This window comes from Thunnus thynnus, chromosome 2, assembly GCF_963924715.1.
Source record: "Thunnus thynnus chromosome 2, fThuThy2.1, whole genome shotgun sequence".
Taxonomy (NCBI): domain Eukaryota; kingdom Metazoa; phylum Chordata; class Actinopteri; order Scombriformes; family Scombridae; genus Thunnus; species Thunnus thynnus.
Genome location: NC_089518.1, coordinates 26,348,683 through 26,365,040, shown reverse-complemented (window position 1 = coordinate 26,365,040; position 16,358 = coordinate 26,348,683). Strand labels below are relative to the sequence as shown.

The following is a 16,358-nucleotide window of genomic DNA, read 5'->3' as shown; positions in this document are numbered from 1 at the left end:
AACTCATTACAGTGCCTTGTGTTTTTTAACATGCAGCCCTCTCATTACCTTCAGTTGGTCGCCACTGCTTTGATCTGTGACAATGTACCGTTACTGCTCTGTGCTGCTGTTCCAGCAGCGTATTTTTTAAATAGGCATATTAGAACCGAAAGTACATCTGTATTTTTGATTAAGGCAGATATGGTTGAAATGTCATCCTCTCCACTCAGGCCAATCCTTTACTCACCTTGTTAGTGAGTGGATGCTCGGTGCACAGCATCTCTGGTGGATTTTCTTATGTAAAGTCAGTTGATCTGTTGTGTCTTAAATCCCTCAGAAATGCTGTTAAATAAGCCCTGAACTGCAGACAGCACTATTTTATGGAAGTGACCACTGGGCTGATGAGATGCAATTGGATTGCGTATCTGAAACACTGATGGCAGCGTTATTTTATGGAAGCTGATTTTACTGTGCCTTGGAGCCTTGCCAGATTGGTGTCTTAGAGTAGGGACTTACAGTCCTCTGGACTCAAGTTATATGTCCTTGTTCAAAGGAGTAGGAGGGGTCAGCTTTTTATGTGCTTTAATGATGAACGGATGAAAAAAAGGGAAATAAAGTGAATTCCTATACTCTTTGATGTATGGGATTGTTTGTGATGCGCAAAGTCCAATTTAATCAAAAGTGGCTGTATTTTACATTAAAAGCTGACATGGATCGGCTGGTTTTTAAACAAATTAGATGCTGGGCTCATCTGGAATGTGTGCTGGACAGTCTAGGAAATGTGCTTTACACTGGTATAAGCATCTACTGCATAAATTAATGGGCCTTGAATGTTTCCTTCCACAAGTAAATGAATTACCACTTAGGCATAGCTTTGTCATACAAGCCACACAAGCTGTGTGAAAGAAATAGATTGGAAATTTGCTAAAGCCTCATTTTCATAGTTGCCACATGTTACATACTTGGAGAAGCTGGAAGAATAATAAAAATATGTTAATCTTATTGAATGTGTGAAATACAATTGTGTATTCTGTGAAATGCATACAGAAACAAAACTGTTCTGCAAGTGTGGGATATTTTGTAAGTACAGCATTTATTGATGGTGGGAGCTAACCTTAATTTAAAGCAGGAATGATAACATTCTTTGGGTCTTTGGGCTGATGCTATCTCTCTGACCATGCATCCCACTTCTCTGACTGCACTTCTCTCATTTTTTATTCCCCCTTGTTCTTTTGCCCCTGCTAAGTTAATATGCTCCCCGTACGTACATTATGAGACTCATCTCACCAGAGAGAGGCATGCCACGGTGTCACACACATCAATACCCACATTACAAATTAACTTTTTCATTGAGCGGCCAAATGGCGAGTGAATGTTCAAATTTTACCAGCCACTTAATAGTTTACCATTGTTTTTTGGCTGGTGGTGAGTGAAGTAAATCTACCAGCCACTTGCATATTTTACCAGCATTTTGCTGGTAACTGGTGCTGATCTCGTGCCCTGCTCACACATAAGTTTATACTCCTTATTCGACCTTCACCGTAACAGTCCACGGGCATCTTGACTTATGCTCACTGTGAAAGCCTGACTGTTGGGCACCTTAATTAAATTAGCCCTTTGGGTTATTTTTCTTCTTTGAAAATCCTATTGTTTCTTATTTCTTTTTTGTTTTTACTGTCACCTGGGATTTTCACACCATTTCTGTGCTTTAATCAGAGAATAGGAGGACAGCAAAAAATATGGGAAATAGGGCTGCAAGAAGAACTGGTGGGATGCTCCTGAGAAGGAAAATGCCTAATGACAACCTGTGATATTGGGGGGGGAAAGGGGCTGAAAACTCCTGACATCAAGACAATGGTTTGCAGTTGTGGAGGAAGAGAGAAAGTACCTAGGTTGATTGTAGACAGAAGCACAGCGAAGATTTGAAATAGGCAGAGGCTGGTCCGGGAGGCTTTTATATGACGAGTTACAGTAGCAGCACAGCGCCAGGGCCTCATGCTTTTACGATGGAGTCACAGTTTTCAGTGAGCCAGTCCATTTTTCACAGGGACGAATTGCTCCTGACAGTCCAATGGCTAGGCCAACATTTCGCAAAATGTAAAAGGTCTGGCGCAAATGAGGTCTGACCTTATCAATAGCTGGGACCCATCCATCTAAAGGCAGACCCCCTGTCGCCTTGTGCAACAGGGCTGCTCACCTTCTCTCCCCCCACCCCCCCACCCCCCCATTGCTGCCTTCCATCTCTGTAATGCTCACTCGCTGCTGCTGTAAGGTTCACTGTGCCTTTGCACATGCACATTTCTCTCTGAATCTGAATCTGTGGGCAAATGGCCCTTTCTGTCTTGGACTGTGAATTGGGCCCCATCTAATTGTTTGTTTATTCATCCACCAGTTGCAATATCTCAGACACCGCTCACTTGATTTTGATTAAACATGATAGATTGATGCATGTTTCCGCTTTGATCTGTCAGTTTCACAATTGCATTGATTGTTGAAAGGGATTTGTGGGCTATGCATTACAATTATCCCTGAGTCACAAGCAGTATCTCAGAAACAACATGTCCAACCTTGAGAAAGTTGTGGGAAGGAATGCTTTTTTTACATGGATTGAAAGGGAGAGGTTAAAAATCAGTCAACCAGTAAAACCATGTGAAAATGTACAATTTAAAATAGATGTAGTTTTTGCAGTTTGTCAAACTTCTCAATCAAGGCCACCCTGGCCTTCCTTCACATGTACCAGTTAATCCTACCATAAACTACATCCATCATGATTCAGGTCAGTCCTGCCTTTTGTCCCTCATTACAGCCAGGTTTACTTACTTTCGTTTCATTATTCTTTTCCTGCTTTCTTTCCTCCCACCATTCCTTCCACAAGTCTCCAAGGTTTGCTCCTGTGTGATCTAGTTTACCATCATATCCATCAAACATAGTCAGTGTGTTGGCCCTAATACAGTACGTGTGTGCATGTGAGCTCACAGTAAAGATACTTTGTGTACTCTGTGTGTGGAAAAGGTGCTCTGCATTCTTGATGAATTATACATGATTGTCAGCAGACTAACAAGAATGGTATCTGGAACTCTTTGTAGCTAGAAACACAAGCTTAAAAGTCCCTGCAATATATTGCCATAAATACAGTGCACAAAACGATAATTACAGTCACAATATGTTTATAGTTTAAAGAATAAAGACAAAACAGCAGAGCTAGAAAAGTTTGAAAACCTCCAGTCAGCCCTTGAACAGTTAGTTACAGAGTAATACTAAATATGAATGTATAAAATTATATTGAATGACACGCTTTTTACATGTTTTGCTGATAGACTTAAATATGTTGTCTGTAAGGTTAAAGGGCTGGAAGGAAAAAAAATGTAGGAAGTTACAAGTGGGGTATATTATGAATAAAATGTTTACCTAATAAAGACGAATGTTTTCTCATATTACAGCTGACAAGATGACTAAAAGAAAATTCAATTCTTGGGTTCTCTTCCACTGTTCTATATCATTAATCTGAGATGATAAGTGCAATGAGTTATTACATGATAAAGTGTTGGAATTTACCATTTTGTTGTTTTCACTTTAGCTCAAACTTACTTGTCTCCTTGTGCTTAAGTTAGTGAGTCTTTACATTTCCCAGAATGCCCATAGTGAATGGATATATTCCTGTATTTTGTCGAAGTGAGAGGAAGAATGGCAGCTCATTGGATTTTCTGTATATACTTACTTTTCCACCATCAGTGTAGAAGCATATTAGCTCATATGCCTTACATGAAATTGTTGCGTAAAGACTATCCACCAGTGACCCTGCGTGAGGTGAGTTTGCTCTTTGCTTGTGTATATTGTCGACATTGTTGTTGGTATGTTGTAGCAGTGACTACTTGCTGAACTGAGCTGAACTGAGCTGAATAGAGCTGAGTTGAGCTTGGCTGGGACTTTGGGCCCTCCCCGAGGAAAGCCAACCAGCTCGCACAGTCAGATCTGCACCAACTAGAGGAGACACTTTGGACAAGTTAAACAGTGATAAATCTGCACGTCAGTATGATTTAAACCACGGCCGCTACTTTCTGTCGACGTTGTGTCATATCGCCGCCCCCGTAGGGCTCATATTGTCCGCCACATGGATCTTTAAGAAGCAAAGGATGATGAAAGAGTGAGAGCTAAGTGTGACAGGCTTAACTCGTGGAAGAAAAAGAACAAGCTTTGATTAATTGCAGTGGAGGTGATTGTGAAGGGAGATGTCGAGGGTGAACAGGTTCTACAGTGGGTGTGTATGTGTAGGTGGTATTGGCTGTTGGCACGCTTGTGTTTGTGTTTACACGTGAGCAGATATCTGCTGTGAGAGTGTGCATGCATAAACAATATGTGGGAGGAGGCATAATCGACAAGAATAAATAAAAGCTACATTCAGGCCTTTTGCTGCTTCTGACATCATTTTTCAAAAACGAACATGGTTAGGGTGGAAAATGATGAAGACAGGAATCAAGATTTTTTCTCATTTTCAACTCTGAAACAATTCACAGAGTCAAAGACTCTGAATGAAATGTCTGACTACATGCTAACAGTGTAGTCAGATATTTGGGCGTGTTATGCTAGTATTGGTGTAATGTAGCTTTGAGCTGCTAGCCTCAAGCAGAGATGTGTAGCAGGCTACAGAAGTCTGGTAACCTCACCTCTCTTAACTCCGCACAGATTTTTTTCATTTTTCAATCTTTTACTCTGCAGCCCCACCTGAGAATGCCTAAAGTGATACTACTTGAGGGAACTTATCAGATCTTAAGCAGCTCCCTCTGGAGCCACTGAAGGCTTTATAGAACTTTCTTCACATATACAGTACTCTCTGAGACATGCAAACAGATTTTTAAGGTGTAAATTTGGTGGAGTTCCACTTTAAGTTATAATTTACATGAAGGAAGTGCAGTATTGTATTGCAAATAATGTGACAGTCCTGAGACAAATGGAAAATTTTGGTAAGTTGGTAATTTCCCACACACAAAATATTCTATATTTGATTGGAAATTTTGTTTAAAATGAGAATTGATTTAGAATCAAATCACATCTTCAAGAATCAAAATCAAATCATAAATTTTCTAAAGACTCCGACCCCTAACCATGGTTATTAGCATGGTGAAACAACAACAAAAACATTACCAGTAAAAAAAATGGAAGACAGTAAAAAGACATTGCATGGATTGTACAAGATATCAGCATGTTGCAGAACTTCACTGCAAAAGATCTGTTCTTGGTGTTGGGGCTCTGAGGCATGACACTGCAAAAATGCAAGCAGACCATGTCTCTTAAATGTCTACAACTTTAGTTTGACGAATGACTCAACCTTACCTGAGCAGGCTGCAGTGTTCCAATTCCCAGAACTACTTATATGTGTGCAGCACAACTCCAGAAAGGTAGAAAACATGTTTTACTAAATAATCCACTTCCTACTCCCATATTCCAGCCAGTTAATGTGGGCCATTAGTGTACGCGCAGGATAATTGGCCATTATGTTCTATTGAGCTGCAGTCCATCCAACATTGCAGACTGGTCCAGAGTACACATTACATTAGCTAAGCTTTTTTTTTTTCCCCCCTGAGCTTCAGGACTCATAAGAGTTAAGAGTAGTTAATTGGAGGGTGGGGGTTGTGAGGGTTTAGAGGCTTAAACTCTGTGAGCAAGGTTGTGTTCATTAAAAAGAAGCTTTATCTGTTTTATAATTTACAAAATGTTTGAGGGTTGGACTGTCAAATCCAGTGGTGCATGTAGTTGGTGACCACATAGTGTATATTGCTTGTTGTATTACCAGGTAATCTTTACACAAATGCTACTTTGGAATAAGGGGACAGTATTCAGCATGAAAGGGATAAAATACTGGAAGGAGCAACTGAAACTCAAAAGACTCTTCGTTTGGTTTTAGGAGGAGTGTATATGTGCGTAGGTTGTCACATTTCTCAGTGAGTTACTGCGGTTATGTAGTTACATTTTTTGTTTCTTTCCTCTTTTCTTTATTTTACAGGAACACACAGACACATGCAGTACTTCACACAAACACAAGGTTTCTAAATCATTCATGTGAACGGACCCTCGTCCTCTCCTTTGTTTCTCCATAATAAATGAAGGTGTTGATCAGCTGCCTGCATCAATACTCTCACATCACACTCTCACAGTTTGTACCTACTTGACACCTAACCTCAAGTCTCATATATTCAACATGTAGCTTTTTCATTCTCGTCTGTAAGATGAGATCAGTGTAGAAAAAGTCGATTTGGAATTTGATGGATATCCAGTGCAGTAAATAGGGGGAGCAGAGATTTTGGAATACAATATATATAATAACAATAATGATAATTTTTATTGCACTGTTCAGGAAGTGCTTTAAAGTGCATACAACATACAATCTGAAGTGCAATGGGCGTGTTGGAAAAATAGGTTTCTATTGTCCAGCACAGCATGCTTTGTCCCCACCTCTTGTCTGAAGTGGCTATAAAGTATAGTGATTTCCCCTGGCCTCTTTGTCCTTTTTCCTCCACCTGACCCTCCTTTGCTTTATAAATAAGAGAATAATTGCATCTTTTCTCACAAAATTTAGTGCTGTTATGAGCAAGAGTAGGGAAGTGAGTGTGTTTTTGTGAGACAAAGGACTAAAGTGAGAATGAAAATGAGAAAAAGGGAAGGAACAGAATGGTAAATTACAGTGTCCCTCCCGCATTTAAAAGCATGGATTGATCAGTAAACATTAGAAGAGTATTTGTACACCATGTAGTCTGAACTCTTGCTGGAAGACACAAATTTTAAGTGAATAGATGATTTCATCTGTCTCTCTAATGCTCAGATAATATATAATATATAATAACATACTATGACTTTCTTTAGTTACTGGAATATACCTTTTGCCTCCAGTCCCTCAACATTCAAAGGCCCACGGAAATTTTAACTTTAATTTTTTAGTTAAAAATAGAAATAGAAGTAATGAAACAAATAGAATGGGACAAAGATTTTTATAATTTGCCCACCATCATCAGCGTGTCATTTTTCACTTAATTTTTTCATGTGATTGTAAGAAAAAGAAATAAGAGACTTTTTCGAGGAAACTTTTCTTTCCACAGTGGAATCTTAATGACACAGCTTCTCTTTCTCAATCTTGCTGCGTTTGTCTTCAAATCACTCTGCAACAGTTTTCATATTGTTTTCTATCTTTCTACTGACCTTCCTCCTTGCCTGAGGTATTTTGATGACATGTCTTACCAGGTAGAATTACAGTACAGTTTCTGAAAAGTGTGGCGCAGGCAGAAGTCTAAATAGCCAACCTGTTCTCACTCCCAACTTGTCAAATACCGACGCTTTGTCACTCCCTTCAGTGCACTGGGTATCCCCTTAGTGTCATTTTTCAAAGTGCAGGGTAGACTGATAGACTTCTATAGAACTCCCGCAACATCTGAAATAGACGCCATGAGACTGATGACCTCTATGTAAGGTGACAATTGTCCTGGCTACGTAAATAGATGGCAAAAAGTGAACTTAGCTTGACTTTGCTGCAGGAGACCAGTGTGTGCTTCTCGCTTCCAACCACATTTCAAATGATCATTTTAACCCAAACCATGATCTTTAACTAACCCGGTCTGCCTAATGCCTAAACCTAACCACACCTTAACCACAGTGTTGTCACACCATAAAACATAATTTTAGCAAATTTTTTAACAGTGATGTGTAACAGTTGGTGCAGGCATGAAAGATACTTTCCACTCAAGAACATTATATAAATTAAATTTCACGAACTGCCCTGATACTGCACGTTAAAAAATGCGTCCAATAATGATGCAGATGGGTTTACACTGGAATAAGTTGAAAGCCCGGTACGTCTCATAAAGGCGCTAAAGAATGCCTTGTGCGTCAGTATCAGACGCCGAGGTGCACAACAAATCATCGGCATTTGACAACCTGGGAATGAGAACGAGTTGAAATAGCCGCCCACTGTTGGCAAGCAGGTAGAACAGCAATGAATTGTTGGGGGGGGGGGGTCCTAGCAGAAAGCTTGAGCTTCCTGTGTTCGCATTGCTGACTAGATTTTCTGGCTCCCAAGCACAGGGAATCAGTATGAGACACGAGCTATTGCTAATTGAACGCAGGGCCTGACTCGCTAACATGAATGATTGTTTCACGCCCCAACTATAAATCCTTCTCAGATACTCCTGAGGTGCAAATGGAACTCGAATCTTCCCACTCAGCCATCTTCACTCTCATCTACGTACATCCTGCTCTGTTTTTGTAATTTGTATAGAGAAAGACAGAGAGAGGGATATAGTTAGGAGGAACATTTTGTAGATGGAAAACACATTTATCACTGTCTACATCTACTGTACATATCTCCCAGCCATTTTTAAGTATCATATGATATTGGATTCTCAACAATTTTCTAATTTGTGTTCCTTTAGAATGCAAACGTTGCAGTGTCAAATGTTAAGAATGGGATCTGACAATAACGATTATAAGACATGCATTTCTTTCTGCATATGTCTGCAGGCATTGAGTGTAAGAAGGACATACAACACAGCATGCATTGATATAAGAAAACAGCTCATGTACAATGTAGTAACAAACAAAATCTAATTAAGACTTCATGTTTATTGTGATGGAATATCTAGCGTGGGTCTGTGGAATATTTTTTTTCAATAAAGATGAGAATAAAAAGCAGCAGATGGCTTCTCCAGAAAGAATGATTTATCCAACAATGCTGGCTGTGTATAGATACCACAAAGAATAATGTAAAAGACAGAGGCAACTTGCCTTAAACTTGAAAAAAGCAACCAAAAAAGCCAGTAACATCATGTAAAGGTGGGGTAAAAGAAGCAGTAAGCACTAGAGGGCACTCTCATTCTCCCTACCCCTCATAACTGCTCTCTGTTAAACACACACACACACACACACACACACACACTCATGCACGCAGAGAACATGCTGAACATTCAAATATGAAAGTCAGAATGAGATGTTCTCACAGCTACTAGGAGACAATCAATTTGAATTGTATTAATCAGTGCTTGCACTCAGGCCCTCTCTAGTTCACTATTCAATTACAACTGTTACATCTCATCCCATTCTCTCTCTCTTTCTCTCTCCCCTCCTCCCTCTCTCTCTTTTCCACTCTCTCGCTCTGTCTGGGTCTATATCGCCGTCTCCTACTGTAGCCACTATCTATATTAATATTTCCCCATTGTTTTTTTTTCCCGCAGCAGCATAGATGATAGATTTTAACCTAATGAAAAGCACTTCTGTTGAGATTGAAAAGCTCCTTAAACACATCACAGCAAAGCCTCCCTCTTTTCCTCCCCCTCCCCTCTCTGTTTTCCTCCCTTCCTCTCTCCTCCTCCTCTTCTCCCCCCCCCTTATATTTCCCTTCCTTATCACCCCATTTTGTGTACCCCTGCTCTCACCCCATTTTCTTCCTTGACATTTATGCTTCATCTGCTGCACCTCACATGCATTCTGCTACACCCAAACACTTTTTTCTGCAGTCCTTTCTTACATCTCCCCCGTCTCCCTATGCTAAATGGGCTGCATTACTGTAATGAGCTGGTAATTTATGGAGGAGGAGTGCAGGACTTGTATCATTTGCCCATTGAGTGTTTTGCCTCCCCAGGCTCACCCACTCCCTCTGGAAACAAATGCATATACACTAACAGACTCCCCCTCAGCCCCCAAAAGTAAGTAGGGACATAACTGCTCACACACATACAGCATGTGCACATAATGACTCAGGAAAGGAACACATTGTCTACACCGGCCACGCAGCAGCACAACAGCAACAGCTGTGAGTTCTCTGTCGGTGCACACACCGAATCCATTCAGCACTAATGTGCTCTAACAGACACATAAAAAACCAACAGAGACATAACCCACCTGGAGGATTATGTCATTAACTACTTACTAACCTGACAAGCATTTGTATTTACACATTGCTTGGTTAACCGCGTACATTTTGATTTGAAATTAAAAAGTGAAGTTCATATATGTGTGATAAGTGTGGTTGTTATAGAGTCAGAATTTCACAGTGTTGCCATTTTTCGGTAATTCTTTTATTAGATCCCACATGTGCATATTTTAGAAAATGGAAATGCATCTAAACTTTGCCCCCTAGGAAGCAAAAGAGATAATCAACACATGTTCACTTGATTTAAAATTGAGGCTGTTAACTTAGAGGGAAAGTGCAAAAAACCTGAAATTGCCCTGTTTGCTTTATGCCACCACTGAGCTCTTCATTTCAGCAGGAAGAGCATTTTTCATAAATGTTCTTCTTTGGTTCCCAGGCACAGGTTACAGCCATCGCTACACAGGATAATTGTCATTGTGGGATGTCTTGCTATTGTGGTGGTGTAACTCAATAGCCTGCAGTTGAAAGTCACAGAGAGGCGAGCATCCAAAGAGAAAGAGACCTGTTTAGACCACAGGGAGACTGGGAGGGAGGGTAACAGGGGAGGAAAGACAAAAATTACAGTGAAGACAAAAAAAAAAGGTTCAGGGAGAAGAAGAAGAAGTAGGGGGAAATTGATCCTCTGCATTTGACCCATCTTGTACAAACACACTAGGAACAGTGGGCAGCCGCAGTGCAGCGCCCGGGGGACCAACTCCAGTTCTTTTGTCAGGATCACTGACAGGAGTATTAACCCTAACATGCATGTCTTTGATGATGGGAGGAAACCGGAGCATGGGAGGAAACCCACGCAAACACAGGGAACATGCAAACTCCACACAGAAAGGACCTGGGACGGCCAGGGTTCGAACCCAGGACCTTCTTGCTGTGAGGCAACAGTACTAACCACTGAGCCACCGTGCTGCCAGAGATGGAGGGAGTTTGGATAAAAGAATGAGTAAAAGATGTTAACAGTGGGGGATACTTTGACTATTGTCTGTCTTGGCTGGTAACCTGAGTGGAAGATTAAAGTGAATGTGAAAGGTCAACACTGCATGCCTCAGACATTACAAATAATGTGCATGTTTGAAATGTACACTACACCCATCTACATGGATGGCCTCCCACAAGGATGTTAAACACCATGGCGACAGGCGCTGACCCCAGTCGTAAACAGGTTAAAGGTCGACTGAGCTACTGAGGGGGTGACAGTGACCCTGAACAAGAAAACATCCTTTAGAGAGGATCAGGAGGAGGAGGAGACAGTGAGGGGAGGGTAAGAGATGAGAGATGATGAGCAAAGCAAAAGAAAAGAAGAGGGATATATGATCGGAAAGGACTCAAGAGACATTAACACATAAACCACCGGGAGAAAGAAAGACTTTCATGCAGGGCAAAGGTCACGGTGTTACTCAGGTTAACAGTACAGGGTAGATAAGAGGCTCCATAGTGAGGCAGTTTGTAGGATTGAGTAGCTGTATTTTTTTTTTTTAGACAAAATGACGAATCCACAGAATGCAATCAAAGGCACCTGAACAGAAATGTAGGCACTATGTATTTTGGCTGAGGCAGACTTTTTGATGGTGGTATAAAACAAAAAAAGTCATGGTTTTATTGCAGAGTGATTTCATTTCAAAGAAAGTTTTCCTTAATACGATTCTCAGTTGATTGTACTGGAGCTAAAGTAATATACTCTTGTTGCAGTTTTCAACTGGTGTTTAAAAGACTCAGGCAAATTTTTGAAGTCGGCAATACGTTAGATGAAATATTTGTGGCGAAAGAACTCATAAGTTTTGTGGAGTTGACATAAAATGAAAAATATGAAGGAAAAATTGTTTCCTACACTGTCTCCCATGTTACATTTCGACAAATTATCCTTTCAAGAAGAACTCTCACATAGTTTCAAGTCTTTAGCCGCACATTTGGTCTGCTGTATGTTTCTCTATCTGGCCCTGACTGTGAAGTTACCTCCTGGAGAAAAGTGCTTTGTGTTTTTATGAGACGTTCTGACTATGCCGTGGTACAAAAACAAGGTTCTTAAACTGTCATTTTGCATTTAAGAGCACTTATCAATTTCATAGACGCAGTCAAAGCAGCGGTCTCAAGTAAGACATGAGTTATTCTGTGTGCGTCTGAAATGAGCCTTGAGAAAGGTTAGCCGTAAACTGAAAAAAGGTGTTTGATCTATAGCCAGATATTGATCAAAAACACTGTCTAAGCTTATGAAAATGTACATGTGTGTATGTGTGTGTGCACTTAGGTTGAGAGTGTGAGCTGTATACAGCAGTGGCACTTGATGTGTGATTTGAGTTATGGCCAGGTATTGATCAGAAAACATCACGCCAGCTTTAAACTTTGCTAAAGAGCTTTTGGTGAGACCTGACTAAGTGCAGTTACAGACTCATGAGTCATTAAGAGTTTGTATAAAAGAGAGCAGACTTTTGTCTTTTTTTTTCCAGACAAAAGTGCCACATTCTAGTGGAGATAAGTTTTTTTCAGCCTTTTTTTTAAATCCTTTTGAACATTATGAATGCAACTCTGTTGGTTTCCCTTTCCAGATGTCTGTAAAGTTGGTTCAATGTTGAACATGATGAAAGCTTTAAATTGATAGTCTGCAGTTAATGTATTGTTTTATGTTCTCATATACTGTACTATTGTTTTAAGATCTTTGCTTTTTTCTGTGTTCATGGTGTTTCTGCTCTTATATCATTATAACTTAACCATATTCTTTAGATCTTCTAGTTTTACCTTTATTCAGCTGACCACAGTGTTTTCTCACAGGTCAGATGTCATTGTGCCCACTCAGCACACACCGTGGCTTATTTTCCCCGTCTTTTGCTTTTCTCAATGTTGAATCTCCAAGATGTGTGGAACTGAGGGCATAGAGCCAACACCACTGCAACCTTTAAATTTCAAAACAATCAGTTAATATCAAGAAGATGGAAGTAGTAATTATATACATAAAATTAAAGTACAGGGTCCATTAATGTGTGTGACTCATGGTTTCATTAGATAATTGAAAGATGAGGGGAAATTCTGTAAACTAAGGAAACTTTGCCTCCACTTAGTTTTGTAGGAAAAGGATTAAAGCTTACAAATAAAGATTACACACAAGTAATTCCAGTTTTAAGATGAGAGTTTAGCCAAGTACTTTAATTCAGTTGTCTGACATGCCAACAGTTTCCCAGAATCTAGTGGTTAGTCTACATGGCATGTTGAGTCCATTGTTGTCATTTCCTCTTCTTGGACACTTACATAACATAAGAACATCTTAACCAGTCTCAGTGCTGGTCACATCACAGAGTACTGTCCTCAATGCAACACTGGCAACACTGTCTACTGCTATTCTCATTGGTTTTGGGTTAAGGAGAGGAAAGATAACTTTTCTTTGTGTTGGTCTGCCTGCTATCAATGGTCTACTAACCTAATTGTTGCACAAGTAATTGGTATTGGGTCATTTGTTTTAGGGCTGTTTCAGGAGCTAAGCAGACCCCTAATTTACACACAGAGAAAACTACACACACACACACACACACACACACACACACACACACACACACACACACACACACACACACACACACACACACACACACACACATGTTATCAGAGGTTACTGGAGGTTTTTGTCAGGGGCAGTTGTGTATCTGGTTAATGATTCCTGCTGGGTTAATGCAGACAGAGTGGACTGTTAAAGGCTTGAGATAAGGCACAAAATCAGACCCAGAGGCACTTGGCAGTGTATTAGACAGAGACGGGGATGTTTTCAGGGAAAAAGAGAAGGGGACATAGTAAGAAATTACTAAAAAAAGAAAGAAGAAAAAAATGTGTGGATCATCTTCCTGTCTGTAAGTGTTGGCATTTAATGGGAAGTGAGCTTCTGCTAATTAACTACTTACCCTGTGCTGGCGAACAGCTCACTGTTTTTGTGTTTTTTGTGATGATGACTAATTGAACTTGCATGATTACACATACAAACAAATATTTTTGTATCCTTCCCAAACACACACAATCCAAGCTAAGCCCATTCTTTCCTCTTTTCCATCACAAAACTGAAAGACCAGCTGAGATCTCGGTAACAATGCTCTTATACCTTCCAGACAAGTTTAAGTAGTATTAAGATTGGCAGAGAATGCCACGGTGTGTTAGCCTGTACTCTGTCTAAGCAGTATGAAAGAGCAGCCAGTTTTCTTATGGATCTTAATAAGCATGATGTAAGAGAGGCCCATTTCTGGGCTCTGGATCCAATAGTAGCGTGTAATTATCTTTAAGACCTGCTCCCTATGCTAAAGGATTAGCCATAATCCATAACCAAAGCCATAACTATTGCTACGCTACGTTAATTCCAGTCAGACACATGCAACATGCAGTTCAACGACTAGGATGCCTTCTGTCTTCATCTTCGTCCTCTTTCTTCCTCTTCACTTTCTCTTCACTCTCTCTCTCCTCCTCTCTCACCATTTCATTTCAAATTGAAGTTGTTAAGCTTTATGCCCCTCTGTCTGTGATGTCAGAATTGGAGAGCAGTTTTCCTGTTGTACAGAATCCAAAATAGAGAGAAGGAGGGAGAGAGAGAGAGTAAGTGAGAGTGATGGAAAAAGAGACGGACAGAGAGAGAGAGAGAGAGAGAGAGAGAGAAAAGGTGGGGAGGATTAATATCCTCAAAGGAGAGGTGCATAGGAGCAGAGGTGCTGTTGGTTTGAAATAGAGCTTAATATCCTGCTTTTACTGCTGATGGCAATGGAAAACTCTGTGTGTGTGTGTGTGTGTGTGTGTGTGTGTGTGTGTGTGTGTGTGTGTGTGTGTGTGTGTGTGTGTCTGTTTACTACTTCTGGATGTTGTCTGTGAAGCAGCAGGATAAAGATATAAAACACACAACTTCCACAGAGATTATACACACAATACACCCAAACAAAAACAGACAGTACCACAGGCCTGTTAGTATGTTATTATCATTATTTAATGGGCGTTTTTATGGGAATATACCTATTTTATATACCTTTATATCAGGGCTGTATTATCGATTATATTAAAGTAAGTCATAAATCTATGAAATCTCATTCTAACTTGACAACAATTCTGCTGCATTTTCATTAGCAGAGAGATCTGTTTGATCAGTTTAAGCTGTTCCAATTCCTCCCAAAGTTGCATCAACAAATAACTGTTTAACACCGCATCACAAACAGACCTTGAAAATACTTCTAACGTGTGAGAACAAGTGATGTATAACTTTGAAAGCAAAATATTAAAAAAACATGTGGTTGTACTGAGAAAAGGGTCCCTCTTTGTTGTGTGGAACATTTTTAGATTCAAAGGCAATAATGACAGTCAGGAGCACATACTTTAGCATGTGTGGCACCTCTGGAAAAACAGCAAAAATAACACACCTACCTAAAATGTCACCACAACACAACAACATGGTGAAAATATTGAAATTATCACAAAATCCCTGCCACACAAATTTGCCTGGGGCTGTTTGCCTGTGCATCACCAGACCCGACAAGCTCTCCAAGATTTTTACTTTTTTGTTTGTTTGGTTGTTGTTGTTGTTTTTTTAACCCTCATTTCCCTCTGTTTATTCCCCAAAGTTTCACTGAGAGCAGTGATCCCTTTTTTCAGGCACACCCTGTTCACACTAGTTGCAAACATTCACACCTGGAAGCTGCCCAGTATAACCACAGTCTAATCTGTTGGCCACTGGAGCAGCTGGGGATTAAGGGCCTTGCTCAAGGGCAAGTCAATGGTGATAATTAGTCAGCGCCAAGCACTGCTCTTTCCTTTATTTTGCCCCACTGAGATTTATCCTGCCGGTTTAGGGGAAAACTGGCGGTTGCGAGCCAGCTTCTCGAACCCCTGCGCCCACTCGTTAATAAGTGAATTATTTATCCAGCATCAACCCTATCGCCAGACAAGAACATCAATATTGGATGATTCTGCAAAACTGTTCAGTGACAACTATACATCCTGTGCCAACGTAATATAAAAATTTGCACTTTTCTCTGCAACTACGGTATGGGTGAGGTATGGGGAAGATTGTGGTTAGGCAACAGAAACATGTGGTTATGGTTGGGAAAGATCCTGGTTACGATTAAAAAGAAAGTGCTAACGTTAATTGCTGGTCTGTGACGAGAGGCATTAAAATCAGACTCGCTACAGCACCGTCCACCAGCCCGACCTCCACCTTACTTTACGCCTCACTGCATACTGTATGGGGTACTTCCTGTGTTGGTGATGAATACTGACATTGGATATGAATTGTGAGGTGCGGAATCATGCAGTATGGTACCTAACTCCTATAATTGTGCAGCCCTGACAAAATTTGGAGTGTTTGAAATTTCTGCCAGTCAGGATTCTGTAGTGTGAGTACATCTTGTTGGAACTCATTGAAACTCATTCATTAAATACTCTTAACTGAACAGAATTTACTGCTCTTATCCTAGACCATAGTGTGTTCAGCCTAATTGAGTCCTGATGAATAATGTCAATG

The 16,358-nt window shown here is 40.4% G+C and overlaps 1 protein-coding gene across 1 annotated transcript in view; it reads left to right on the top strand.

The window, feature by feature from the left end:
* The window catches only part of fbxl17 (F-box and leucine-rich repeat protein 17), a 239,313-nt gene that overhangs the window by 192,737 nt on the left and 30,218 nt on the right, over nucleotides 1-16,358 (top strand). The gene's annotated exons all lie outside the window — the stretch shown is intronic.